At 51.7% G+C, this 27122-nt stretch overlaps 1 protein-coding gene across 10 annotated transcripts in view; it reads left to right on the top strand.

The window, feature by feature from the left end:
- The window catches only part of MED18 (mediator complex subunit 18), an 89015-nt gene that overhangs the window by 15655 nt on the left and 46238 nt on the right, over positions 1-27122 (top strand). For 2 of the 10 annotated variants that reach the window (XM_085647672.1, XM_085647676.1), the window contains exon 1: positions 25869-25992. The exons of 3 other annotated variants lie outside the window; for them this stretch is intronic. The gene's annotated coding sequence lies outside the window, so the exon portion shown is untranslated. Of the gene's footprint in view, positions 1-25785; positions 25993-27122 lie in introns of those variants that run through there. 5 more of the 10 variants (XM_085647679.1, XM_085647674.1, XM_085647675.1 and 2 more) reach the window with 5 other exon arrangements.

Below are 27122 nucleotides of genomic sequence, written 5' to 3'. Positions count from 1 at the left end.
CTTTCTAGGCTACGCACCAGTGACCGCTCGTTTGCCCAAGTCCTACTGCCTCCACTGTACCAGGCACTCCAGTGGGTGGGGCGCTGCTTCCTCACTTTGATCAGGCACCGGCCGTGTGGATTTGAGCAGTCCTCACTCGGCCTGTTGCCTTCTCCGCACTTGTCCCATTCAGCCACCACCTGCCTTGTGAAACCTGGTGACTACTGATTGCGCAGGCATGACATGCTGCCTCTCTGGGACACCTGCCAGTGCCGGCTCCTCCACGGCGCTTTGGCGTCCAGGTCCTGCTGCCTCTGCCATATCTTGATGCCACCAGACACTTTCCCTCAGGCCGGCTGAGACGTCCCGCCTGCAGCGGAGCACTTCAGAAAAGTGGAGGGACCTGGCTCTCATAGGCACTGCTCCCTAGAACACTCCCTCCCAGGTTTCCACAGCTCTGCTCCTGCTGGTCAGCTGCGATACCGGGCACTGGCGGTGCACTCTCTGGTATTCGTTTCCAACATAACACGCAGATCCCTCGATGACCGCCCATAGGTAATTTAAAAAAATCCTCTCAAAATATTTCAGCACACCGCCCACAGCTCCATTAATGGAGGCTGTGTACGGGCGTTGGGCATTGAATTGTTCCCCCACATCTGTGTTGTTCTTGTGTTTCAGTTACAGTGTGCAAATCAGTGGGCTTTATCCCGGTGCTGGTGAGTTTCAGTTTCCATGTCCTGCTCTCCATGACCACATTATTGTGATGTCCCTACCTGTTTCAGGACTATAGTGACATTTCAGTGTACAGCTTTCTCTGACCAGCAGTGTGTTCTTTTTTCTAGCTCATTGCATCTCCTGTGTTCCTGACAGTGTATACCCTGACCCAGGTTACCTGTTTGTCCAAGTATCAGTGTAGTCCCTCTCCTTATGTATGCCTCTCCCTCTTCGGATATGTTTGTGTGCCCAGTGTCAGCATATCCTTCTGTCTAAGTGTCAGTGAGTTCCTTGTCTCAGTGTCAATGTACTTCCACTCTCGGTATCTTAATTTCATGTCTCGTTCTATTCCTTACCTTGGTGCTGGCGGATTCCTTCTACCAATTTCAGTGTAATTCATAGGTCTTCAAACTGTGGGGGGGTGCGCACGCCACCCCACCACTTCACCTTTCATTGTTGCTTCCAGGCGCGCAATGCCTGTTAGGCTGAAAGGGCTTCAGCCCCGCCGTCATGTGTCTCAGCCAGCCGGGCTGCAGCTGCAGCTAGTGCTGCTGGGGGCTCTGCTTGGCAGTGTCTGGAGTCTTATCTCCGGCATGCCCGAGCCTTTCACAGGTCTTTAAAGACCCTGTGCATATTTACATACTATTGTAAACTGGTTACAGAGGCAGTTTGTTCTCTGGTTCCAGTACCCCCTGGGCCCCCACTCTGCCCTTTCCTTACGTTTGACACCAAGGCAGACTTCGGATGCAGGGCCATTGTGCGCATCAGTTTTTACAAGGAAACGGCAAATGCGAGTCTTGGAAATCCACTGCTCTCCTTATTTAATACTGACATCGGATCAGGTATATTTATTCACCGGGGCGGCGGAGGTGTCGGAATTCTATGTGGGTGCCTACTGCTGGGGCATTTGTTTTTAAAATAAACCTCAAGTTAGTGGAGCCCAGGGGCACGCTTGCTATTACTCCTGCCTCAACAGCCTAGCTGGCTATCACCTCTGGGTGCCTCTCCTACCCTAAAACCTCTTTCATAGCGTAGGACAGAAACTAGATACAAGGGTCTCATGTACACTATGCACCATATGTCTCAGGAACAGATCAATGCATGTGCGCATATTTTTGGAGCCACGTATGGGCTACTCATGGAGTGAAGACAAGCGCTTCAACGCTTCGGTAGTATGCGCTATATAAATGCAATTACAGCACTACAATCCAATTTAAATAATTCTAAAGCTGCTAGATTCATTACAGCTGTCAAAAACGCTTGGTGCACTGAGTCGCCAACTGTGGCAGACACACAAATCTTTGCTGCCCTCTTGCACAAATCCAAGGGGGCAGAGCTCTGCACCATCAACCCCTGCATGACACCTAGACTAGGTTGGGGCGACAACTAGAGGCAGCTAGAGATCCAACATATTATTTTCTCCATAGAGGTCAGCGTTAAATAAAAACACAGAAACTGACCATGCTTATTTTTTAGCTTCAGTGACTACACAAATGCCTAAAGCAAAGAGGAACACGAGGGACACAGGTGCACAAAGAACGGGAATTCTGGGAATGTTTGTTTTAACGGAATTCCCACCAGCCATCAGGGTCAAAGATTTCCTGCAAATTCGCAGTATGCCGACACTGAGCAGCATGATGTTCAAGGCCGGACTGGCCGTAGCGGGCACCGGGCAATCCCCCGGTCGGCTGTAAGGGTGGGGGCCGGATTTGGGCCCCTGGGGGCCGCTTTTGTTACAGGGCCTAAACCGGCCCTGGCAAAGAGCCCGGCCGCACCCCCAACCGCCGGGGGGGGGGGGGGGGGGGGGGGGCGGCCGAGAAGTTTGCCAGGGCCGGTTTTGGTTCCCAGGCCGGCCCTGATGATGTTCACATGCAGGCTTGGGTTCTCACTCGGAAGTTCACTCTGACAGAGAACGACTACAGAAACATTTGCTGTTTGTGAAAAAGGCCTTTGTTTCAGAAGCAAAATGGATGCACAAACACAATATCCTGGCACTCTGTGCCAGAGTGGGAGTTTGCCTTGGCTCTTCCGAGGGATTGTGAACATCCCTCTGTGTAGGCAAGAGGGCTTTGCTCTGCTGAGGGATTGTGATAATCTATCTGTGCATGTGTGGGCTTCACACACATGCACAGATGTGCATGTGTGAGGGCTCAAAGACACAGGCACTTGTGTCTTTGAGCCCTCATATCTCTGTGCTGAAAAGGCCATTCCTTCCCCCTCCAAAAGGCACCTGCCTTTAGTGAGAACAACTCCAGACACGTTTGCTGTTTCTAAAACAAGCATTGGCAAAGCCAATAGGTCTCAGCAATAAGTGGTAATACATTTGTGTATAGCAATAAAAACAGCCCCTGAGCCAAACTCAAATGCACTTACATTGCGATCACCTATAGCTATCTGATTTCCGAGACCTATTGGCTTTGCCAATGCTTGCTCTGATATCTTGTCTAGGGCAAGGATGTGGCGCAACAGCCAGAGCTGATGACTGTGGAGCTGGGAAACCAGGTTCAATTCTTGGTGTCTGCTCAACATCCTGTGATTCTGGGAAAATCACTTTATTGCCCTGTGCTTACAAAAAATGAATGTGTGCTTGTGTAATGTAAAAGATGCTCCTGTAAAGCGCCCCAATACCTTTGGGTCATGTTCGCGCTATATAAAACTGCAAAAAATATATTACAACATTTTGTGAGCACTCCAGTTTCCAGGTACTGCTCAAGACTGGAAGTGGAGCTCTTTATGTAATATTATTTGCCCTTACGACCTGGGCTCTGTAGGAGGGAATGGCCATCAATGGTGCAGAGTACCAGCTTCCAGAACTTTTTTGTCAGGTGGTGGGAGGGGGGGCTCCACGTGTAAAAAGGTTTAGATGGGGGGGCTCAGCCGACAAAAGTTTGAAGACCTCTGGTGTAATTCCTGTCTATAAGCTACTTTATTCCCTAACTATATTCCCTGTATCGGTACCTTACCTGACTCACTGTGCTCCCTGTCTGTGTCATTGTCTTCCTTATAGCATTGTGTTCCCAGTCTCGGCGTCAGTGTACTCTCTGTCACAGTGCCAATGTATCCCCAGTCTTAGTTTATTTTGTAAGTGTCATTGTATTCCCAGTTTCAGTGTGTTCTACATCACTGTATTCCCAGTTTCAGTGTATCCTGTAAGTGTCACTATGTTCCTAGACCTAGTCTCAATGTATTCAGTGTCACTGTATTCCCCGTCTCAGTGTATTCTGTAAGTGGCAGTGCATTCCAAGTTTCGGTGTATTCTATGTCACTGTTTTCCCAGTCTCAGTGTATCCTGTAAGTGTCACTATGTTCCCAGTCTCAGTGAATTCTGTGTCACTGTATTCCCTATAGCGGTGTATTCCCTGTCTCTGCCTCAGTGTGCTCTTTGTCATCATATTCCCTGTCTCAGTGTATTCTGTTAATGTCATTGCATTCCCAGTTTCGGTGTAGTCTACGTCACTGTTTTGCCAGTCACAGGGTATCCTGTAAGTGTCACTATATTCCCAGCTTCAGTGTATTCTATGTCATTGTATTCACTGTCTTGGCGTCATTGTTTATCCTGCCTCTGTAGCAGTGTAGTCTGTATCTCAGTGTCACTGTCTTCTCTGCCCCATTGTATTCCCTTTCGCCTTTTATTCCCTCTCTCAGTGCCAGTGTATTCACTGCCTCAGTATCAATGTATTCCTGGTCTTAGTGGTGATATGTCTCCTGTCTCTGTGCTGGCGTGTTCCCTTTCTTTGCCACTTTATTCCCTGTCTCAGTGTCAGTTTATTCACTGTCTCAAGTCAGTGTATTCCGATTGCCATTGTCTGCATTCCCTGTCTCAGTGTATTCCTTGTCTCAGTGCCAGTATATTCCCTGACACAGTGTCAGTGTATTCTCTATCTCGTAGTCTCTGTGTCAGTGTCAATGTGTCTCCTGCCTCACTATATTGCCTGTCTCAGTGTAAGTGTTCTCCTTGTCTCAGTGTATCCCTCTCTCATTGTCGTTGGTTTTCTTGTCCCTCTGTATTCCACTGCATTCCCTGCCTCACTGTGTTCCCCGTGTCAGTGTACCCCCTGTCTCAGTGTCAATTTATTCCATGTCCCACTACATTGTCCTTCACATTCAATTTGTAACTTGACTTGGTGTCAATGTATTCCCTGTCTTGGTGTTAGTGTATCTGCTGTCCCAGTGTCAATGTATTCCCTGGGTCGGTTTATTCCCTGTCCCCGCGTATTACCTGACTCAGTGTCAGGTTTTTCCTTGTGTCAATGTATTCTGTACTCCAGTGCCAGTGTTTTCCTATTTCCTGTGCCACTGTATTTAATGCCCCAGTGTCACTGCACTCCCTGTTTCAGTATCGGTGATCTCCGTGCGCCTTGGTGTTCTCTGTCTCAGTGCCAGTGTATTTCTATTCCATGTGTCACTGAATTCAGTGACCCAGTCTCACTGTCCCCCATGTGCCAGTGTCAATGTGGTCCCTGTGTGTTTTCCATGTCTCAGTGTCAGTGAGTTCCCTGTATCTGTGTTTTCTCTGTCTCCGTGTCAGTCTATTTTCTGTGTCTGTGTGTTCCCTGTCTCAGCATCAGTGTATTCCTATGTCTGTCTGTTCCCTGTCTCAGTATTAGTATATTCCTTGTGGCTGTGTTCTCCCTGTCTCAGAGTCAGTGTATTCCTTGTATCTGTGCTCTCCCTGTCTCAGTGGCAGTTTATTCCCTGTCTTTGTTTTCCCTGTCTTAGTTTCAGTGTATTCTCTGTGTCTGTGTTCTTCCTGTCTCAGTTTTAGTGAATTTGCTGTGTCTGTGCTTTCCCTGTCTCTGTGGCTGTGTTTTCTCTGACTGGTGGGGCCTTTACAGTCACTCACTTATCAGGCTCCTGAAAGGTCAGTAAGTCTTGGGCAGCCAGTCACATGTGATGCCTATGTCTCAGAGACGCTATCAGATTTAACCTCTATCTAAACACTTATAAGGTCCCAAAGGCGAGACCTATTGGCTATGCCAATGCTTGTTTCTAATGGCTGGCCTTTGACATCTGCAGGGGCCCTGATGCAAATGTCCTGGAAAGATAGCCTGGATGGAATATAGTAGGCCCACAATCCTGGTTAGCTGTCTGACAGAAAATTTGCCCTGTACGAGCACTCATCGAAGTTACTTCTTTATCCCAGCAACCTTTTTCACTGGAAGGCTGAGGGCAGCCCCAACTTTTCTCAGGAAAATGTTCTGCTAGCAGCTGGAATTCAAACCTGATTTCTTTCTGAATTGCCTGCTGTCTTGCCAGCTATTGTTCTGATCTGTTGAGAGGAGGAGATCTGGGAGGAGTAGTAGCTACCCATTCAACCCTTACGTCTATCAGTCCCAGTGAATACCATCTCTGCAGACATCTTTTTGACAGAGGCTTGCGAATTTTCAGTGAAGTAAAGGTGGATACAAACTTGCCTAGTTACTTTACTAACAGATACCTGAAGAGGTACCCGTAGACAATCCCCCCTGCCTCTAAAGTTGCTAGTTTCCATAGCTTGGGGGCCACCTTTATCTAAAGAGAACAGCACCTCCTGGTAGAGAGGGTTCTGAATGTGTCACCCTAGAGGACCACGACTCTCTAGGGCCCACCGAGGGACACTCGTGCAAGAAAAAATTGCCTTCTCCGCCATGTCCAATGTCTTTTCTAATGGATCCACCATGTCAAGGTGCTTTTCTTGACAGGCTTGCCAAAACTTGTTAATCCCTTTCTTTGGGTCCCTAATAAATAATAAGCAGAGCAAGTCGTTACTCACGACCTAAAAGTGGACAATAATGGTACAAGGGACAGGCATTCAAAAACCAGGTGTGCGTCGTCTTACCGGGAGCTGCATGTATAGTTGAATGTCCTCATACTCACACATGGCGACGTGGCACCTAGCCGTATTCCTACCCCGGCTCTGTTTCCCGTAGTGGGACGTGCCAAGGGCGGGTCTTAAGTGCGTGAGCCATCCCTGTAAGGAGCTGGAGTGCTAACCTTTTCGGACACCTTGCTATGAGTCTCAAAGCGTGCTAGGGGTGGGTCTTTGATGCGTACGCCTTTCCTGACTTTCTGTAGGACGCTCGGATATGGACCATGGCGGCAATATTGCTGTGTATCTGAAAGTGTCAAAGAACCATGTACCCCATTTCATAATGGTCCAAGGACGCGCTGCAGAAAATAACCCTTGTGGCCATACTTGCGGTAGACTGTCAGGCCGTTGAAACACCAGGCCGTTATACTTGTGCGTTTGTTGATATCCTGAAAAATATTGTGTTGTCGAACTACCGGGTCGACTTGTGTAGAATAGTGAATACACTGTCTCACATAGTCAGAGAACGTAAGCCGCATTACATAGGGGTCTAGGGTGAGCCTCCTCTCAGTATCAGTCATCACTACAAAGGCCAGGTTGCAGAGGTACTGATGTGTATGCTTGACTCCCACAAATCACCTCGGAATAAAGACTTTATTCGGGCTGGTGAGTGTGACTCCAAGTGTCTGTCTCAATGTCATGCTGCACTCCACTGAAATGCCTAGGACATGAAAGGAAGACCTGCACATTTGATTTTGGTAACAGCTGTTTACCACCACATTTAGATAACATTCTTGGAGATGTATTTATACGTATCTTTATTGAGTATTTTTCTGTTTATTAAATTAGTATTTTTGTCCAGTGTAATACTAGAAACTGAAAACGCACCCCGGTCAGTGGTCATTTTCATGTGAACTCTCCAAGGATTAAGTGGGGTGAAAAAAAGTGTGAGGGGGTCTCTATAAGGGGCATGGCCTATGTAGTTACAGCCCTGGCTTGAAAACACAAGCTAAATTTGTGATCCCCATAGTGTGCCATTCGACCGGTATTTTAGTGTCCCTCTGGGCCATCTGTTATTACATACAGATTTAAGAACACAATTGACACACACCCAAAACCAGCCTGGGCAACTGGATTTGTCGAAGGTTGTTGTGTGCTCTCTGCAGAGAAGCAACGGATTGGACGTCCATGTTTTCTGAACACTGCGCATTGCCTTCAGCCTCGACTCCAGGCAGCCCTGCCAACTACAACGCATCAAGCGCTAGACTAGCACATTTCAGTGTGGTGGTCAGCATCACTGCACTGAAATGTAAAGTCACGCATTATAGCACCTCCTCAGCCATCAAGCCGGAGCGCTGATAATGCAATGGCAGCGCATGCTGCTCACGGCATGTATGGGGACTGGCTCAGCTCCTCTATCTGCTACTCTGTTACAAAGTAACACATAAAGATTCACTCGGGTCACTGCGCGGAATTAAAGATACATAATGACTGACATCAGGAGTCAGTGCCCAATGGTTACTACCAAGCCAATCGATGAGGTGGGGTCAGGACATCAGTTTTGTCAGGCACACTTTAATGGGCGGGACGTCTTGCTGCCAGTAGCTGGAGCTCTGCGAGCAGCAGTTCAGTAAAGTTAGTTTTGGCTGCTGGAAATGGCAGTGCAGCTCGTCACTGCTCACACCACGTTGGTAATCTTTCTAATGATCTTGCGACCGGGCCCGTCACCCAATGGCGGCCAGTTGAGTGTATCACGGACTGCGGCAGCCGCAAGAGTGGTTCCTCAGCAGCCCAGGACACACCACAGTCCACTGTGTAGGCAGCTGAGCTGCCCTCAGAATCATGCCTGGACTTGCCACGGGAGTGAGTCGTTGCGGGTATGCAGGCTGCCCGGGGTCCACGTAGGGGACCCTCCTAAGAGGGCGGCCGCCTTAGTGCCACATGAGGGCACACGAGGCAGCCGCCCAGTGTTGGGGACCCCCTAGGGGTCCGCTCGCCAAAGTCTCGTTCGGGCAGCAGTGGGCGGGTGCGAGGTATAAATACCTCTCCCGCCCACTTGGCATTCTCTTTGCCCACAACCCTGATGCCGTTTGGTTCATCCTGGTGACGTCGTCTTATCCTGGTCTGGCGTCGGATTTGTTTCGGTGAGTGTGAGAGCATTGTCACCCCCCCAAGGTCTTTGTCATTCTGGCTGTGGCTCCAACCTCGTGTTGGAGCCTGGGAGCACGGATCGAGCTGGGAAGGGGCTCGGGGCGCGCACCGAGCCCCTTTTGCCTTGTGTGGTGTTGCTGGGAAAGCAGGGGGCAAAGGGCCCGTGGCCTGGTTCGGGCATGGTCTTCTGCGTGGCTCCTGGGGGGGGGGGGGGCGGTCGAGGAGCGAGAGTGGTACTCGGCAGTGTGGTGGTGCCCTACATTCTCATGGGGTACTTCTCATGGCTCTCTGCTGGGCATTTGCGGCTCAGGAGTCCCTAGTTGCCATTGTGACCAGTCATTCACGACTCGCGGAAAGAATGAGCCGGAAGTGCGTTGGCACCAGGGTTCGGGCCCCGGCCCGTGCAGGCCAGAGGTTGTGGGGGGGGGGGAGAGTGCTTGCTCCTCCTCCCCCCTTTGATACAGGCATTTCTTGGTAGACTGCATGCCCTCTGAGTGGCGGCTGGGGGGGCAGCAAGTCCACGTTGCGCTCGCACCTCGGACAGGGGCTGCCATGTGTGTGGGCGGTCTGGGGAAGTTGTGCTTGACGCTGTGGGTATAGCAGCACACACTGCGTGGGTGTTGCGGATCTGGGGTGGTGTTGTTGTACAGTGGTCTGGTGGTGTCGCTTTCGTGGCCCCTGTCTGTTGGGTTGCTAATGGATGCCCGTTCTCCTCGCCTGCCTTGGTAGTACGGAGCGGTGAGGTGAGCTCTGTTTGTGCTCCTTAGCTGGCGCGGTTGCACTGCGAGTGCCTGATAGGCACAGCGTGGAGAGCCCTTCCCCCCGGGTGGATATGCTGGTGATGGCGCTTCCATAGACTATTGCGGAGACTGATTGTGAGGGCACTTGAAAGATGCCGTTAGGTGCTTTGATGTCTTGGCTTTGGGGCGGGCACGGTTTTGCTGCCTCAGGACAGGGTATGTACCTGTGCGGGACAGGACGGATTGGCCTTTCAGTAAGTCGGAGTAGGGCAGCACCGGCTTGCCTTCCTTGTCCTTGCATGTAGCTATACTTTGCTCATGCATGTTTCCTACCGCCGGTCAGAGCAAGTAAATTAGAGAGCCCGGGGGTGGGGCGTGTGCCATGCAGCATATTATGTTTCTGGAGTTATTTACCACCTCCTCTAGCGTGCAGACGGACTACAGAATTCCTTTTTCATGCATGGGTCTACATTTTACAGCAAATTACATGACTAGGCAATCGTGCATCTCAAATTAGCCAGAGTCAAAATTGGGCTACAGAGTGTACAAGGGATGCTATTTGGGAAAGGAAAGTGGCCTGGCAACCTAAGCCGCAGGGTTAGGGCTCCAGTTTCTTTAAAGGCAGGGGTTTGGGTCCCACTGCTGCCAATTATTTTCATGCTGTAACAACTATTCAGTACAAAAGGGGGTGGTGATGGCAGAGCATCAGAACCAATCAAACACTCACACCCAGTCAACAGATCTGGGATTGATCCATCACCGTTCTTTAGCCCACTCTGCCACCCCACTTCAGACATGGCCATATGCAAATCAGTCTGACCCTGTGCCTCATGGGAATAGTCCAGCCCGAACTGCCAAGCCATGCCTTCCCTGGACCGGAAACAAGCTTCCTAGGACCGGTTTCTAGCATTTCAGCCGTCTTCAGCCAGGCTTGCGTGAAACCAGTGGCAAAGTGAGCAAGGGGCTCACGTCTGAGCATACCCTGCCAACTTGTGGCGCACAAAGGGGTACAAAAGGGGGTGGTGATGGAAGGAGCATCAGAACCAATCAAACACTCACACCCAGTCAACAGATCTGGGTTTGATCCATCACCGTTCTTTAGCCCACTCTGCCACCCCAGTTCAGACATGGCCATATGCAAATCAGTCTGACCCTGTGCCTCATGGAAACAGTCCAGCCCGAGCTGCTAAGCCATGCCTTCCCTGGACCGGAAACAAGCTTCCTAGGACCGGTTTCTGGCATTTCAGCCGTCTTCAGCCAGGCTTGCTTGAATCCAGTGGCAAAGTGAGCAAGGGACTCACGTCTGAGCATATCGTGCCAACTTGTAGCAAACAAAGCGGTACAAAAGGGGGTGGTGATGGACGGAGCATCAGAACCAATCAAACACTCACACCCAGTCAACAGATCTGGGTTTGATCCATCACTGTTCTTTAGCCCACTCTGCCACCCCAGTTCAGACATGGTCATATGCAAATCAGTCTGACCCTGTGCCTCATGGGAACAGTCCAGCCCGAACTGCCAAGCCATGCCTTACCTGGACCGGAAACAAGCTTACTAGGACCGGTTTCTGGCATTTCAGCCGTCTTCAGCCAGGCTTGCTTGAATCCAGTGGCAAAGTGAGCAAGGGACTCACGTCTGAGCATACCCTGCCAACTTGTGGTGAACAAAGCGGTACAAAAGGGGGTGGTGATGGACGGAGCATCAGAACCAATCAAACACTCACACCCAGTCAACAGATCTGGGTTTGATCCATCACCATTCTTTAGCCCACTCTGCCACCCCAGTTCAGACATGGCCATATGCAAATCAGTCTGACCCTGTGCCTCATGGGGACAGTCCAGCCGAACTGCCAAGCCATGCCTTCCCTGGACCGGAAACAAGCTTCCTAGGACCGGTTTCTGGTATTTCAGCCGTCTTCAGCCAGGCTTGCTTGAATCCAGTGGCAAAGTGAGCTAGGGACTCACATCTGAGCATACCCCGCCAACTTGTGGCGAACAAAGCGGTACAAAAGGGGGTGGTGATGGACGGAGCATCAGAACCAATCAAACACTCACACCCAGTCAACAGATCTGGGTTTGATCTATCACGGTTCTTTAGCCCACTCTGCCACCCCAGTTCAGACATGGCCATATGCAAATCAGTCTGACCCTGTGCCTCATGGGAACAGTCCAGCCCGAACTGCCAAGCCATGCCTTCCCTGGACCGGAAACAAGCTTCCTAGGACCGGTTTCTGGCATTTCAGCCGTCTTCAGCCAGGCTTGCTTGAATCCAGTGTCAAAGTGAGCAAGGGACTCACGTCTGAGCATACCCTGCCAACTTGTGGCGAACAAAGCGGTACAAAAGGGGGTGGTGATGGACGGAGCATCAGAACCAATCAAACACTCACACCCAGTCAACAGATCTGGGTTTGATCCATCACCGTTCTTTAGCCCACTCTGCCACCCCAGTTCAGACATGGCCATATGCAAACCAGTCTGACCCTGTGCCTCATGGGAACAGTCCAGCCCGAACTGCCAAGCCATGCCTTCCCTGGACCGGAAACAAGCTTCCTAGGACCGGTTTCTGGCATTTCAGCCGTCTTCAGCTAGGCTTGCTTGAATCCAGTGGCAAAGTGAGCAAGGGACTCACGTCTGAGCATACCCTGCCAACTTGTGGCGAACAAAGCGGTACAAAAGGGGGTGGTGATGGACGGAGCATCAGAACCAATCAAACACTCACACCCAGTCAACAGATCTGGGTTTGATCCATCACCGTTCTTTAGCCCACTCTGCCACCCCAGTTCAGACATGGCCATATGCAAATCAGTCTGACCCTGTGCCTCATGGAAACAGTCCAGCCCGAACTGCCAAGCCATGCCTTCCCTGGACCGGAAACAAGATTCCTAGGACCGGTTTCTGGCATTTCAGCCGTCTTCAGCCAGGCTTGCTTGAATCCAGTGGCAAAGTGAGCAAGGGACTCACGTCTGAGCATACCCTGCCAACTTGTGGCGAACAAAGCGGTACAAAAGGCGGTGGTGATGGACGGAGCATCAGAACCAATCAAACATTCACACCCAGTCAACAGATCTGGGTTTGATCCATCACTGTTCTTTAGCCCACTCTGCCACACCGGTTCAGACATGGTCATATGCAAATCAGTCTGACCCTGTGCCTCATGGGAACAGTCCAGCCCGAGCTGCCAAGCCATGCCTTACCTGGACCGGAAACAAGCTTCCTAGGACCGGTTTCTAGCATTTCAGCCGTCTTCAGCCAGGCTTGCCTGAAACCAGTGGCAAAGTGAGCAAGGGGCTCACGTCTGAGCATACCCTGCCAACTTGTGGCGAACAAAGGGGTACAAAAGGGGGTGGTGATGGAAGGAGCATCAGAACCAATCAAACACTCACACCCAGTCAACAGATCTGGGTTTGATCCATCACCGTTCTTTAGCCCACTCTGCCACCCCAGTTCAGACATGGCCATATGCAAATCAGTCTGACCCTGTGCCTCATGGGAACAGTCCAGCCCGAGCTGCTAAGCCATGCCTTCCCTGGACCGGAAACAAGCTTCCTAGGACCGGTTTCTGGCATTTCAGCCGTCTTCAGCCAGGCTTGCTTGAATCCAGTGGCAAAGTGAGCAAGGGACTCACGTCTGAGCATATCGTGCCAACTTGTAGCAAACAAAGCAGTACAAAAGGGGGTGGTGATGGACGGAGCATCAGAACCAATCAAACACTCACACCCAGTCAACAGATCTGGGTTTGATCCATCACTGTTCTTTAGCCCACTCTGCCACCCCAGTTCAGACATGGTCATATGCAAATCAGTCTGACCCTGTGCCTCATGGGAACAGTCCAGCCCGAACTGCCAAGCCATGCCTTACCTGGACCGGAAACAAGCTTACTAGGACCGGTTTCTGGCATTTCATCCGTCTTCAGCCAGGCTTGCTTGAATCCAGTGGCAAAGTAAGCAAGGGACTCACGTCTGAGCATACCCTGCCAACTTGTGGTGAACAAAGCGGTACAAAAGGGGGTGGTGATGGACGGAGCATCAGAACCAATCAAACACTCACACCCAGTCAACAGATCTGGGTTTGATCCATCACCATTCTTTAGCCCACTCTGCCACCCCAGTTCAGACATGGCCATATGCAAATCAGTCTGACCCTGTGCCTCATGGGAACAGTCCAGCCCGAACTGCCAAGCCATGCCTTCCCTGGACCGGAAACAAGCTTCCTAGGACCGGTGTCTGGTATTTCAGCCGTCTTCAGCCAGGCTTGCTTGAATCCAGTGGCAAAGTGAGCTAGGGACTCACGTCTGAGCATACCCTGCCAACTTGTGGCGAACAAAGCGGTACAAAAGGGGGTGGTGATGGACGGAGCATCAGAACCAATCAAACACTCACACCCAGTCAACAGATCTGGGTTTGATCTATCACCGTTCTTTAGCCCACTCTGCCACCCCAGTTCAGACATGGCCATATGCAAATCAGTCTGACCCTGTGCCTCATGGGAACAGTCCAGCCCGAACTGCCAAGCCATGCCTTCCCTGGACCGGAAACAAGCTTCCTAGGACCGGTTTCTGGCATTTCAGCCGTCTTCAGCCATGCTTGCTTGAATCCAGTGGCAAAGTGAGCAAGGGACTCACGTCTGAGCATACCCTGCCAACTTGTGGCGAACAAAGCGGTACAAAAGGGGGTGGTGATGGACGGAGCATCAGAACCAATCAAACACTCACACCCAGTCAACAGATCTGGGTTTGATCCATCACCGTTCTTTAGCCCACTCTGCCACCCCAGTTCAGACATGGCCATATGCAAATCAGTCTGACCCTGTGCATCATGGGAACAGTCCAGCCAGAACTGCCAAGCCACGCCTCCCCTGGACCGGAAACAAGCTTCCTAGGACCGGTTTCTGGCATTTCAGCCGTCTTCAGCCAGGCTTGCTTGAATCCAGTGGCAAAGTGAGAAAGGGACTCACGTCTGAGCATACCCTGCCAACTTGTGGTGAACAAAGCGGTATAAAAGGGGGTGGTGATGGACGGAGCATCAGAACCAATCAAATACATCCAGTCAACAGATCTGGGTTTGATCCATCACCGTTCTTTAGCCCACTCTGTCACCCCAGTTCAGACATGGCCATATGCAAATCAGTCTGACCCTGTGCCTCATGGGAACAGTCCAGCCCGAACTACCAAGCCACGCCTTCCCTGGACCGGAAACAAGCTTCCTAGGACCGGTTTCTGGCATTTCAGCCGTCTTCAGCCAGGCTTGCTTGAATCCAGTGGCAAAGTGAGCAAGAGACTCACGTCTGAGCATACCCTGCCAACTTGTGGCGAACAAAACGGTATAAAAGGGGGTGGTGATGGACGGAGCATCAGAACCAATCAAATACTCACATCCAGTCAACAGATCTGGGTTTGATCCATCACCGTTCTTTAGCCCACTCTGCCACCCCAGTTCAGACATGGCCATATGCAAATCAGTCTGACCCTGTGCCTCATGGAAACAGTCCAGCCCGAACTGCCATGCCACGCCTTCCCTGGACCGGAAACAAGCTTCCTAGGACCGGTTTCTGGCATTTCAGCCGTCTTCAGCCAGGCTTGCTTGAATCCAGTGGCAAAGTGAGCAAGAGACTCACGTCTGAGCATACCCTGCTGCCTTGTGGTGAACAAAGCGGTACAAAAGGGGGTGGTGATGGACGGAGCATCAAAACCAATAAAACACTCACACCCAGTCAACAGATCTGGGTTTGATCCATCACCGTTCTTTAGCCCACTCTGCCACCCCAGTTCAGACATGGCCATATGCAAATCAGTCTGACCCTGTGCCTCATGGGAACAGTCGAGCCCGAACTGCCAAGCCATGCCTTCCCTGGACCGGAAACAAGCTTCCTAGGACCGGTTTCTGGCATTTCAGCCGTCTTCAGCCAGGCTTGCTTGAATCCAGTGGCAAAGTGAGCAAGGGACTCACGTCTGAGCATACCCTGCCAACTTGTGGCGAACAAAGCGGTACAAAAGGAGGTGGTGATGGACGGAGCATCAGAACCAATCAAACACTCACACCCAGTCAACAGATCTGGGTTTGATCCATCACCGTTCTTTAGCCCACTCTGCCACCCCAGATCAGACATGGCCATATGCAAATCAGTCTGACCCTGTGCCTCATGGGAACAGTCCAGCCCGAACTGCCAAACCATGCCTTCCCTGGACCGGAAACATGCTTCCTAGGACCGGTTTCTGGCATTTCAGCCGTCTTCAGCCAGGCTTGCTTGAATCCAGTGGCAAAGTGAGCAAGGGACTCACGTCTGAGCATACCCTGCCAACTAGTGGTGAACAAAGCGGTACAAAAGGGGGTGGTGATGGACGGAGCATCAAAACCAATCAAACACTCACACCCAGTCAACAGATCTGGGTTTGATCCATCACCGTTCTTTAGCCCATTCTGCCACCCCAGTTCAGACATGGCCATATGCAAATCAGTCTGACCCTGTGCCTCATGGGAACAGTCCAGCCCGAAATGACAAGCCATGCCTTCCCCGGACCGGAAACAAGCTTCCTAGGACCGGTTTCTGGCATTTCAGCCATCTTCAGCCAGGCTTGCTTGAATCCAGTGGCAAAGTGAGCAAGAGACTCACGTCTGAGCATACCCTGCCAACTTGTGGTGAACAAAGCGGTACAAAAGGGGGTGGTGATGGATGGAGCATCAAAACCAACCAAACACTCACACCCAGTCAACAGATCTGGGTTTGATCCATCACCGTTCTTTAGCCCACTCTGCCACCCCAGTTCAGACATGGCCATATGCAAATCAGTCTGACCCTGTGCCTCATGGGAACATTCCAGCCCGACCTGCCAAGCCATGCCTTCCCTGGACCGGAAACAAGCTTCCTAGGGCCGGTTTCTGGCATTTCAGCCATCTTCAGCCAGGCTTGCTTGAATCCAGTGGCAAAGTGAGCAAGGGACTCACGTCTGAGCATACCCTGCCAACTTGTGGCGAACTAAACGGTACAAAAGGGGGTGGTGATGGACGGAGCATCAGAACCAATCAAACACTCACACCCAGTCAACAGATCTGGGTTTGATCCATCACCATTCTTTAGCCCACTCTGCCACCCCAGTTCAGACATGGCCATATGCAAATCAGTCTGACCCTGTGCCTCATGGGAACAGTCCAGCCTGAACTGCCAAGCCATGCCTTCCCTGGACCGGAAACAAGCTTTCTAGGACCGGTTTCTGGCATTTCAGCCGTCTTCAGCCAGGCTTGCTTGAATCCAGTGGCAAAGTGAGCAAGGGACTCACGTCTGAGCATACCCTGCCAACTTGTGGCGAACAAATCGGTACAAAAGGGGGTGGTGATGGACGGAGCATCAGAACCAATCAAACACTCACACCCAGTCAACACATCTGGGTTTGATCCATCACCGTTCTTTAGCCCACTCTGCCACCCCAGTTCAGACATGGCCATATGCAAATCAGTCTGACCCTGTGCCTCATGGGAACAGTCCAGCCCGAACTGCCAAGCCATGCCTTCCCTGGACCGGAAACAAGCTTCCTAGGACCGGTTTCTGGCATTTCAGCCGTCTTCAGCCAGGCTTGCTTGAATCCAGTGGCAAAGTGAGCAAGGGACTCACGTCTGAGCATACCCTGCCAACTTGTGGCAAACAAAGCTGTACAAAAGGGGGTGGTGATGGACGGAGCATCAGAACCAATCAAACACTCACACCCAGTCAACAGATCTGGGTTTGATCCATCACCGTTCTTTAGCCCACTCTGCCACCCCAGTTCAGACATGGCCATATGCAAATCAGTCTGACCCTGTGCCTCATGGGAACAGTCCAGCCCGTACTGCCAAGCCATGCCTTCCCTGGACCGGAAACAAGCTTCCTAGGACCGGTTTCTGGCATTTCAGCTGTCTTCAGCCAGGCTTGAACTGGGGTGGCAGAGTGGGCTAAAGAACGGTGATGGATCAAACCCAGATCTGTTGACTGGGTGTGAGTGTTTGATTGGTGGACAGGCGGCGAGGGGCTGCCTGCCCTGGGATCGCCCGTAAGATAACCCACCATGTTGGCATATTTGTTATGCAAATAAACCTGCAGCGATTTTCTCCACAAAGAAGGTGTCTTGTCTGTTTATTTCTCCAGGAGATTGCTGTATGGGGGATAGGGAGTGTTGGGCGATATTGGCACTATGATACCGCGCTTACCGAATTGCCGCTTGCCTCGCAAAGAAGTGGCAGTGCCTGGTGTGAGGTATCTCTGCTTCTAATAAAAATGTGTTTTTAATAGCGCGCAATCATGATGATCATTCATCTTCAACTGCCTGTGTGTGCCCTGCTGTGTTGCAGCAGAACTCTGCAGTCAGTCCGTGCTCACAATCACTGTAGTTTTTTGCGACCAGAGCATTAGTTGCACTGTAGCTCTATGACAGGCTGCCGCTGGTGTGAGATGTGATTCCGCTGCAAGGCCTGGCAGTAGCGGCGCACCAAACAGGGCAGAGTGCTGAGCTGTTTGATGATTTTTATTAGGGTTGTGAAGTGTCACTCATAGCGTTGTGTGTCACTCATAATTACACTGAAATTATGAAAATATTACACAAGCAATCTGAAACCTGGGCAGTTATGTCCAGAGCTCTCAATCGCGGCCCATTATAAACACCTGAAGGTGACTCAGTTCAGAGTATGCACTACACAAGAGTAAAATGCTATACGAAAAATAAAATACACAAACACAACATCCTGAGAATGGATAACACTCTAATAGAGTGCAAGATTCAGTAAAATGTGAAATTTAAACGGAGCTGCATCACTGACATGGATTACCTGCATTTTTTTTTACATTCGTTGTTCATAGTCAGTGTTTTCCCAGTAACGTTAAGGACATGAATATAGGGCGTGAGGTAGGTACCCGTTTCAATGTCCATTCTAAAATATGTGACTCGGACAACCTAAAGCCCTGCTTATATCGTTGGCTCGCATAAGAAATGGGGCCTTCCCACTCTTTCATTTCACAAAGTTTAACAGGCGGTTTGATATGCTCTACACTTAAGCCAGCATAGTACCCCCAGGGGCACCCCGCTCACCCCCCTCCCCCAAAATAGGTTACCCAATGAAAACACAAGAAACAGTTGTAAGTGGGTAACAAATGCTGCAGGTTTATTACATAATTCCAGGGTATGTAATAGGTGGGTTATCTTACGGGCGATCCAAGGGCAGGCGGCCATCTACTTCACCTGCCCGCCTGATGAGCCGGGCAGCACGGGAACGACCCGCAAGTGCTGCCCCCCAAGTGATTCTTTTACGATCACGTGCCGTTGAAATTCTACTCACACCCCCCCTCTCGGGGCGGAGCGTCGCATAGCAAGCCCCCGGTTGTTCAGGCCCACAACCGCCCGCAGGCCTAGCGGGGCGCCGACCGGCTTCCGGGACCTCTCTGGAGGCTCCTCGTTTTGGCTCAGGCACCACGTGTGCCGCGCAGAGGTACCCTTTGTACCGGCCTGCTTCCAGATCGCCCTGTAACTCCGCCACAGCCCTGGAGGCGGCTAACCGTCGCAGCCAGGGCCCCCCACCAACTTAGCTCTTACCTGCACCCTCTGTTCACCAATGCTTCACTTATATCCAATAAAAACAGGTCCATGCCTATTTGGGAGAGGTGTACTCCATCTAAGTCGAAGTACCCCTTCACATTCCCCCGAATCATCTCATGGCGAAGAAAGCCCAAACCCCTTTGGGACGTGAACTTACGCATTGCTCCATTAATGCGCCTCCTGGAGTGCTCTACCGCTTCTAAGGATTTAGCCCCACGCCAGGACCTGCGGGGAATGATCTCCGACCACACGATCTCACACTCGCCCAGACGCTTGCCGATTTCCCCTAAGTCTCTTTTCATGGCTAATAGCAGCAATCGTCTCCCTAGGGTAACAAGGTCGTTCCCACCCAGGTGGATCACCAACAGGTGGGGCAAGGTGGATCCGTGTGCTCTTAGTCTCTGCTCAATCTTATTCCTGAGTTCGAACCATCTCATCCCTGGCACCCCCATCCATTCCACTTTGGTCTGAGAGAAGTGTCGCATCCAATTCCGATGCGATGCCCATTGGGCAGCACGAGCGACAAATGAATGCCCGATCACCCACACCACTCGTCCTAATAAAGAGGAGACATGGTGTACACACAAGTTATTTAATCAGAAAGGGTGATTCCAACGATACACACTATACAATCACAAAGCACGTTAACCAAAGGCTGCCTCACGGGCGAACATATATCTTATAACAATCAGATTCCCAACGCCCTAATTTCTTCACCTGTGCGGCCTCTAATCCCGCCAGGTGAGCGGCAGTGGCTGCGCCAATGCGGAAGGAGTGGCTGGAATACCTTCTGTCCGGCCGGGCGAGCCCCGCCCTGGCTAAGCTGGCCCTGATTACCTGCTCGAACTGGTATCTAGTTACGGGGGTACCATTTGAATGCAACAGAAGATAACCAGGGCCGTGCGGTCTGTGCTCCAAAAACGCCTTTACCCATTGTACTGGGCAGAACCTGGGATCACCTAGGGGCTGAAGAACCACCCTGATCCCCCGCCCCGCCTGATCAGTCTTGGACTTGCGTAAATGAATGGTCAGTGACCCGGAAATAGACACATCTGAAATTGCCAGCGCATCCCCTGAACAGTCAACCTTGGACCTAGCCACTAACTCACTGACTCTGAAAGCCCCGAAAAATGCTAAGCAGAATGTGGCTGAAAACAGCGTGGCCTCGTAATGAGAGTAGGTGACTAACTCGAGAGCCCCTAGTATGCCTTTCAGGATTTCGAAATCAATGGGCGCTCGATTATCAGGGGCCCTGGGCTCCTCCCTAGCCCAACCCTTCAAGGCGGCCCGGATGGGATAGGAATTAGTGGGATCCGCCCCTCCAGACAACCTAGTGTCGTGGCTTACGGCTGCCAAGTGACTGCCCACCCATGAACGGCTTTTTCCCTGTCCCCTCGCCCACACCAGAAATGCTCGGACCTGGGACACCAACGATGCCCCCGAAGTACCCAGCGCTACAGAAGTTGCTCTGAATGTTGCCATGTGGGCGCTGTACCGCTTTCTGGTACCTGGGGCCAGAGCTCTTTCTCCCATCGCTTTCAGGCTCAGTCCCACTGCAGGATCCTCCATAGATGGTCCGGGAATGGGGTCATCTGCGCTCTCGCCCGCGGCCAGGCCTCCCTGAATCGGAGCCACTGAAAACGAGAAAGAGCGTCAGCTGCCACATTTTGAATACCCTCAATGTGCCTGGCTTTAAACTCCACATTGATGCGCAGGCATGCCCGGACCAACTCCCTTAGTAAACACAGCACCAGCCGGCACCTGGCGGACTGGTTGTTAATTGCCTGAACGACCGCCATGTTGTCAGACCAGAACACCACCTTTCTGTCTGACAATGCAGCCGGCCATAGGTGTAATGCAACAACAATCGGGAAGAGCTCCAGCACAGTAACATTTTTGGTGATCCTACGCCTGCGCCAAACATTGGGCCATCCCTGAGCGCACCATTCCTCACCCAAGATAGCCCCGAAACCTTCCCTGCCTGAGGCATCTGTGAAAAGACAAAGTTCCTGACTGCCAATCCAGGGCTGCTTCCAAATTACCGTCCCATTAAAGCGGGCCAGGAATTCGCTCCACACGACCAGATCCTGTTTCAAACCTGACCCCAGCTTGACCCAGTGATGTTTCTTTTTTACACCAGCGGTTGCCCTTGCTAACCTGCGGGAAAAGACCCTCCCCATGGGTATGACCTTTACCGCAAAATTCAGAGTCCCTAGCAGGGATTGGATTTCACCCAGAGTAGCCTTGTCCCTACCCAGTAGATCGCAGATCTCCTGACGCAAGGCCTGTACCTTATCCGCAGGGAGTCGGGACACGCCCTTTACCGTGTCCAACTCGATGCCCAAGAATACCAAAACCTGCGCCGGACCCTCGGTCTTACCAGGAGCTAAAGGTACGCCCAAGTGTCCTGCCAATTCCTTGAAACATTGCAGCGCCCGCGCACATTCTTGCGAGTCAGCTCCCCCGATGAACAGGAAATCATCCAGGTAGTGGGTCACTCCCTCAATGCCATACCTGTTTGTTAAGGCCCACTGTAGGAAGGAGCTGAAAGCCTCCAAGTACGCACAAGACACCGAGCAACCCATGGGCATACACCTATCATAAAAGACCTGGTCCCCCCACTTGAAGCCCAGAAGGTGTTGGCTGTCCGGGTGTACTGGTAGCAGCCTGAAAGCCGATTCGATGTCCGACTTGGCCAACCAGGCTCCCTTCCCAGCCCTCCTGATCATGTCGACTGCCAGGTCTAGGGAGCAGTAAGACACTGAGCATCTACCTTCGTCCAGCCAGGAATTCACGGAGTCCCCTTCTGGGTATGATAGGTTGTGAATAAGTCGGAAAGCCCCTGGCTCCTTTTTTGGTACCACCCCCAGGGGAGAAATCACAAAGTGGGGCATAGGGGGGGGGGGGAGGAAAATGGGCCCGCCACCCTGCCCAAAGACACCTCCTTCGCTATTTTATCCCGCACTACCTCCGGGTGTTCCCTAGCTGATTTCTGATTTTCCGCATCCCTGCTCACTAAGGGGCCTTGATACGGAATGCGGAAACCGTCTAAGAAACCCTCAGAAATTAGGGACCCTTCCCTGCTAGTGTAACCGCGGAGTGCGCTGAGAGGTTCTTTACGCAGATGGGAGAGGGCCCTTTCACATGGTCGTGTGGGGCAAGGTGATGCGCGCTGGCAGATGCGTTCGCAGGGGGCCAGAGCGCAGGAGGGGGAAACCCCCCTGGGCTACTTGCTCGAGGAAGGCTTGTCTGGAGTGTCGCGCTTGGAGCATGCGGTGGCGGCATGGGGTGCCCCACACACACTGCAATTGTGTGAGAAACGGCATGTTTTGTCCCAGGAGCAGAACCCTGCATTGAAGAGCCTGCAAGTTCCAGAAGACCGTGCCCGGAACCCAGGCCTGCGGCCCCCCCCACGACCACCCCGAAAGGACTTCCTGTTCTGCCATTTCCCCTCCTGTTTATCCTCTTTCTCTTTGCTCTTTACGCCACTCTCTGTACCTGACTTTGTCGTAGACCCCTCCGTATGCTTGCCCATGTGTTTTACCCATAAACGGACCTCCAACTGGTCCCACTCAAGATCTGGGCAGATTGCTCTCTGTCTGCGGAAGTCACAGTCATAGTGGTACCATCCCATGCCTCCACCCTTAGCGGCCTCTTCTGTAATCATGCTTGCATAGTGAAAAAGACCTGGCCCTTCGTCTGGGAATTTCTCCACTATTACTGCCGCAAAGATGGCAAAGGCCTGACCCCAGGTCACAATATTTTTTGCGGGATATAAATGATACCGCACCCTCTTGTCCTCTTCCTTGTTGCCCATCCTCCTGGTATCCACCCCCTCAGCCCCATGCATGAGAAGGGTGAAGATATCGATAAATTCCCTGCGCCAAATCCCTTCTTTGGCGACTAAAGGAACCATCCAAGCGAGTGAGCAGCGGCCCGACACTAGCGGGGCCGTAGTAACTAGGGGCTTAGGCACAACGGCTAGTGTTGGTGCCGGCATGGGTACCACCGGGGGAACCACTACTGCGGGATTGGCCGCACTTGCCGCGTTCTCAGCCACAGCAGCAGCTGGGGGTGGGGGCCGCGGGAGTTCCACCGCAGCCGGCTGCTGACCCCAGACATGCGTGAAGCCCCCCGGCGCCGGGGTTACACTCGGTGGTGGTGGGGCGGACGGGCCGCCCACCAGGGGGGACCTGGCAAGCAACAGACCAGATCTGACCTCAGCCATGAAGTCTTTTAAAGTATCTGAAAGCTTACCCAGCTCCTCTGCTGATGCAAATGTCGCCTGGGGAGGGCAAGGCAGTCCGATATTCGTCCCCGTCCCCAAACCAACCGCCGCCTGGGGGGTCATTGAGGCCCTGTGTGGGGGAGCCGCTCTATTTCGTGCCGGCGGTTGCTCAACCGGAAAGTCTTTGCTCGTGGGGCGGCGAATTCTTTTCGACCGAGACGGGCCCGCACCCTCCCCTACATCCTTATCTGTAGATGGAACGTCCATCGCTATCCCAGAGTCTGGGGGGGTACTGGCTTTCAATAGTTCAGTTGCCCAGGCTAAACCCTTGGCCCTTGTCAGCTCCAAGAAGGCGGCAATCCGGGCTTCCTCCGAAGTGCCCGGCACGGACTCCTCAACCTGTGTCCCTGGTGTGAAAAGGGGGGGGGGATAATCCTTGGCTGTCCATCTCTTAACAGTTGCTCTCTCTTATCTGCAATTGGGAAAGAGAGAAAATTACCGCCTGTTCGCCCCCTTTGAGGCAGATTCGTTGCTCCAGAGTGCCACATGCTACTCCGAACAGTACCCCCTTCCCCCACCTGCCCGTACTTACTCCCGTCCGAGCCCCGAATACGGAGGATGTTTTGGCTCGCGTCTCCCTGTTGCCACTTAATAAACCTCCAGTCACCGCAAGCGGACGAATGTACTGAAAGAGAAACCAGCATAAGCACAAGAAATAGGCAAACAGGCAAACAGGAAAAAGGGGCGCTGTTATTACAGATCACATTTAACCACGCACACCCTGTTTGCCTCTACCCCACGGGGGGCAGGAGCTCAAGCACTACACATTACGATTCCACCAGATCCCCCAAACGTGTGAAAAAGGACTTTCAAATTACCGCATTTAAAGCAATTGTACCGCGCGCTCTCGCAGCTAGAGAATTCTTGGCGCGCCTTACAGTACTCATTCAGGCACGGGGGGCAGTAGCTCGAGGAAAAGGATATGGACACGATGTCCCGATGCCCCGAGAGCGCTACACATTACGAGTCCACCAGAGGCCCCAAACGCGGGAAACTTACTTTCCTAATTACCGTATTTAGCGTAATAGTACCCACGCGCACTCGCATTTGGTAAATTAATCGCGCCCTCTACATTACGCATTCAGGGACGGGGAGCAGGAGCCCAGGAAACATATGTGGACACGATGACCCGAATCGCGCTCTAAAATCACCCGCGCTGGTGAGGGTTGCTGAGGTAATTCGATCGCGTTCTCGGTCCCAGCGCAGCCCCATAATGCAGCGGGCTCAGTCCGCCTTCCTCGTCCACACGTGCCCGGACAGGGACTCTCACTGACCCCACGCGGGGAAACTACCTGAAAACACGCTGCTCTTCCCGCAAAGCCCCCATAATGCACAGCGGGCCCCGGATTGCATCGGCCGGAACGAGACGCACGGTCCAGTAGTGGAACCAGCACCCCGTAACATATGGCGCTTGACGCGGGCCTATAACGTGGGGCCCCCCCCGGAACAATTTCCCCATACCCGCCGCCTACAGGAATATCGAACCAGGGAACCTAGGCGCAACATATATAAAGTACATACCGGCGCCGAGGAGAAACATGCTATGCCCCACACCTAAGATGGAAGCCAGCTATGGGGGGGGGGGGGGGGGGGGGGATGGTCAGCGGGTTGCGTCCCGTCATCGTCTCTTCGCGCCCACCTGCCTCAACATCGCACGTTCCCGCAAACTTAAAACACGAGCCATGCTCTGTGCACGGTCCCCCCCCGCCCGTGGTACTCCGACCACAGGGCCCCGTCACCTGGTACTGCCCAGGGACAGGGCCGGGGCGAGGGGGCAATCCGGCAACTCACCAAGTATTTCGCAGTTCTTGAGCAAAGGCGACGACGATCCCCGCGAGACGGTTCGGCGTCCGACGAAAAGCGAGGTGGGCGACAAAGAGGTCGCCAGTGAGGGTGGGGGAAGGCTAAATAGCCTCCCCCTCACACCTGGGCCCGGAAGTGACGCGCCTTGCGCGTCACTTCCGGCCCTGACACGGAAGGGGTGGCACCAGTCTGAGTCCCTGCCCCCCCCCCCCCAAGGAGAGAGTGGGGAGGGGTGACCGGGGCCCCGGGGCCACTAAGGCGCCGACCGCCGAGTGGCCCCCTGCGGGGTCCGCGGTCAGCGGCATAGTTCGAGGTGACCAGGATACATTCCGTTTCTGTAAATTCTAAAAATTTCTCCTGTGCCTTTTATCGAGCTGCCAACCAACCCCGGACTGCTTTGTGCCGTTGTGCACGTACAGCGACGTGCAGTGGCCTAAGGCAGGGGAACTGTGCAGCAGCCTACAGTGCTTCCCCAGTCAGCTATAATCTGTGAACACAGTCCGTAATTCCACTGGACCCTGCACAGAGTCCAAATATCTCTTACTCTGACCACCGAGCGTCAGCAATGCTCCCCAACCGTAGGCTACAGATGCCTGGTTAGGCAGGCCCGGGCTGACACAGGGTGCCATCGACTGAACTACAATTAATTCACCCCAGGTGGCCATCAAGCAGACTGAGCCCGCTCCAAACTAGCCGGGCTGGCAGTGGCACCGTCTTGGATAAAAGCAGCGCGGCCTCAATAGTCACATCCGGACTACACTGTGTACTCGCGTTGGAATCCTGTGCGGAACACTATGATTGGCTGAGGTTTTACGGGTGCTCCAATCACAGTTCACTTTATACATCAGCATTACCTTCTACTACCAAGCAGACTCTCAAAGTAAGCTGTAAATTACGATTGGTTGTTATGCGATCCGGAAGTACTAAAATTACAGACAATTGAAGTTAGGCTGATGGTCCGACGCTCAGTGTCTGTAAGTAGCCTACAGTTAGATAGACGCTTTTATTTCACCATAGTAGTAGTTGACATCCAGTGGCTTGGATACATATATTTGTAGAATATAACTTTTTTGCACGTATCATTCCGAGTTATAACGCAAGGTTTGAATAATGAATTTTACTCTCCGATTTTGAATCACAGGATATTGCTAAGTAGCATAAAACCCTTTCTTGCAACAATTGGCTTTGAGTTGACGCGTCTAATAATATCCTACGTGTTAACCAGGTACTATCTGCAAGGCAGGGATAAGACATCTCTAAAATTCACAAGGGGTGACTGAGTGGGTGCTATGGTACTGCTACTGAGCACACATTGAGAAACCACTGTCCATTTAGGCTTTGGACCATTACCACGAAGTGACTGCAGGACCTGTATTTCAGGCGAATAACGTCAGTTCAACGAATTATATTTATCGTACATTCCAACAACTTTATTACTTTGAATTATTGATTTTAACTTAGGATAAGCCTGAGTGTATACTACAGCAATATTATGTAGTTCTATTTGCAACACATGTATTCCTATTTAAAAGATATAATATTTAAAAACGAATGTATAACAGAAAGCGTGTTACAGGCTATGGCAACATTTATAAACAACTGCGCACTATGCTTGATTATCATGCCACCAGAACTCTTAGGGGAAGTTATAGATAAGTTGCCGATCATTGCTCTTCTGGATGCACATTAATTTGAATATTTTATTGACAAAATAATGTCGCTATACGTAAGATCAAGGTACATTTATTGTGTTGAATTAAAAACCCACTTAGCAATAGCTTTTGAAATATTTGACTTAAGTTATCCACATTTTTTGTTGCCTCATTGGAAGCACGTGTGATTACACATTTTGAAGTTTGTCAACATTGATCGAGCATTTCCTATTTTAAAGCACGCCTTTTTAAGTTAGATTTTTAAAGCTTAGTCCTAACGTGGGTTCATCTTGAAGTACACATTTCAGCAATACAATTTGCATGAAACAATTTATTGTACACATATAATCTACTAGGTCCATGTGGCTTTTTTTAAAATGGTAAATTTAAATAGTTTGAATGCTTCCAGGGCATTTCTTTAAACGGAGCAACCCATATTCAGTAAGTATCCC

Source organism: Triturus cristatus, chromosome 3_2 (genome assembly GCF_964204655.1).
Source record: "Triturus cristatus chromosome 3_2, aTriCri1.1, whole genome shotgun sequence".
In the NCBI taxonomy this organism is placed as follows: domain Eukaryota; kingdom Metazoa; phylum Chordata; class Amphibia; order Caudata; family Salamandridae; genus Triturus; species Triturus cristatus.
This window is presented reverse-complemented; position numbering and strand designations above follow the sequence as displayed.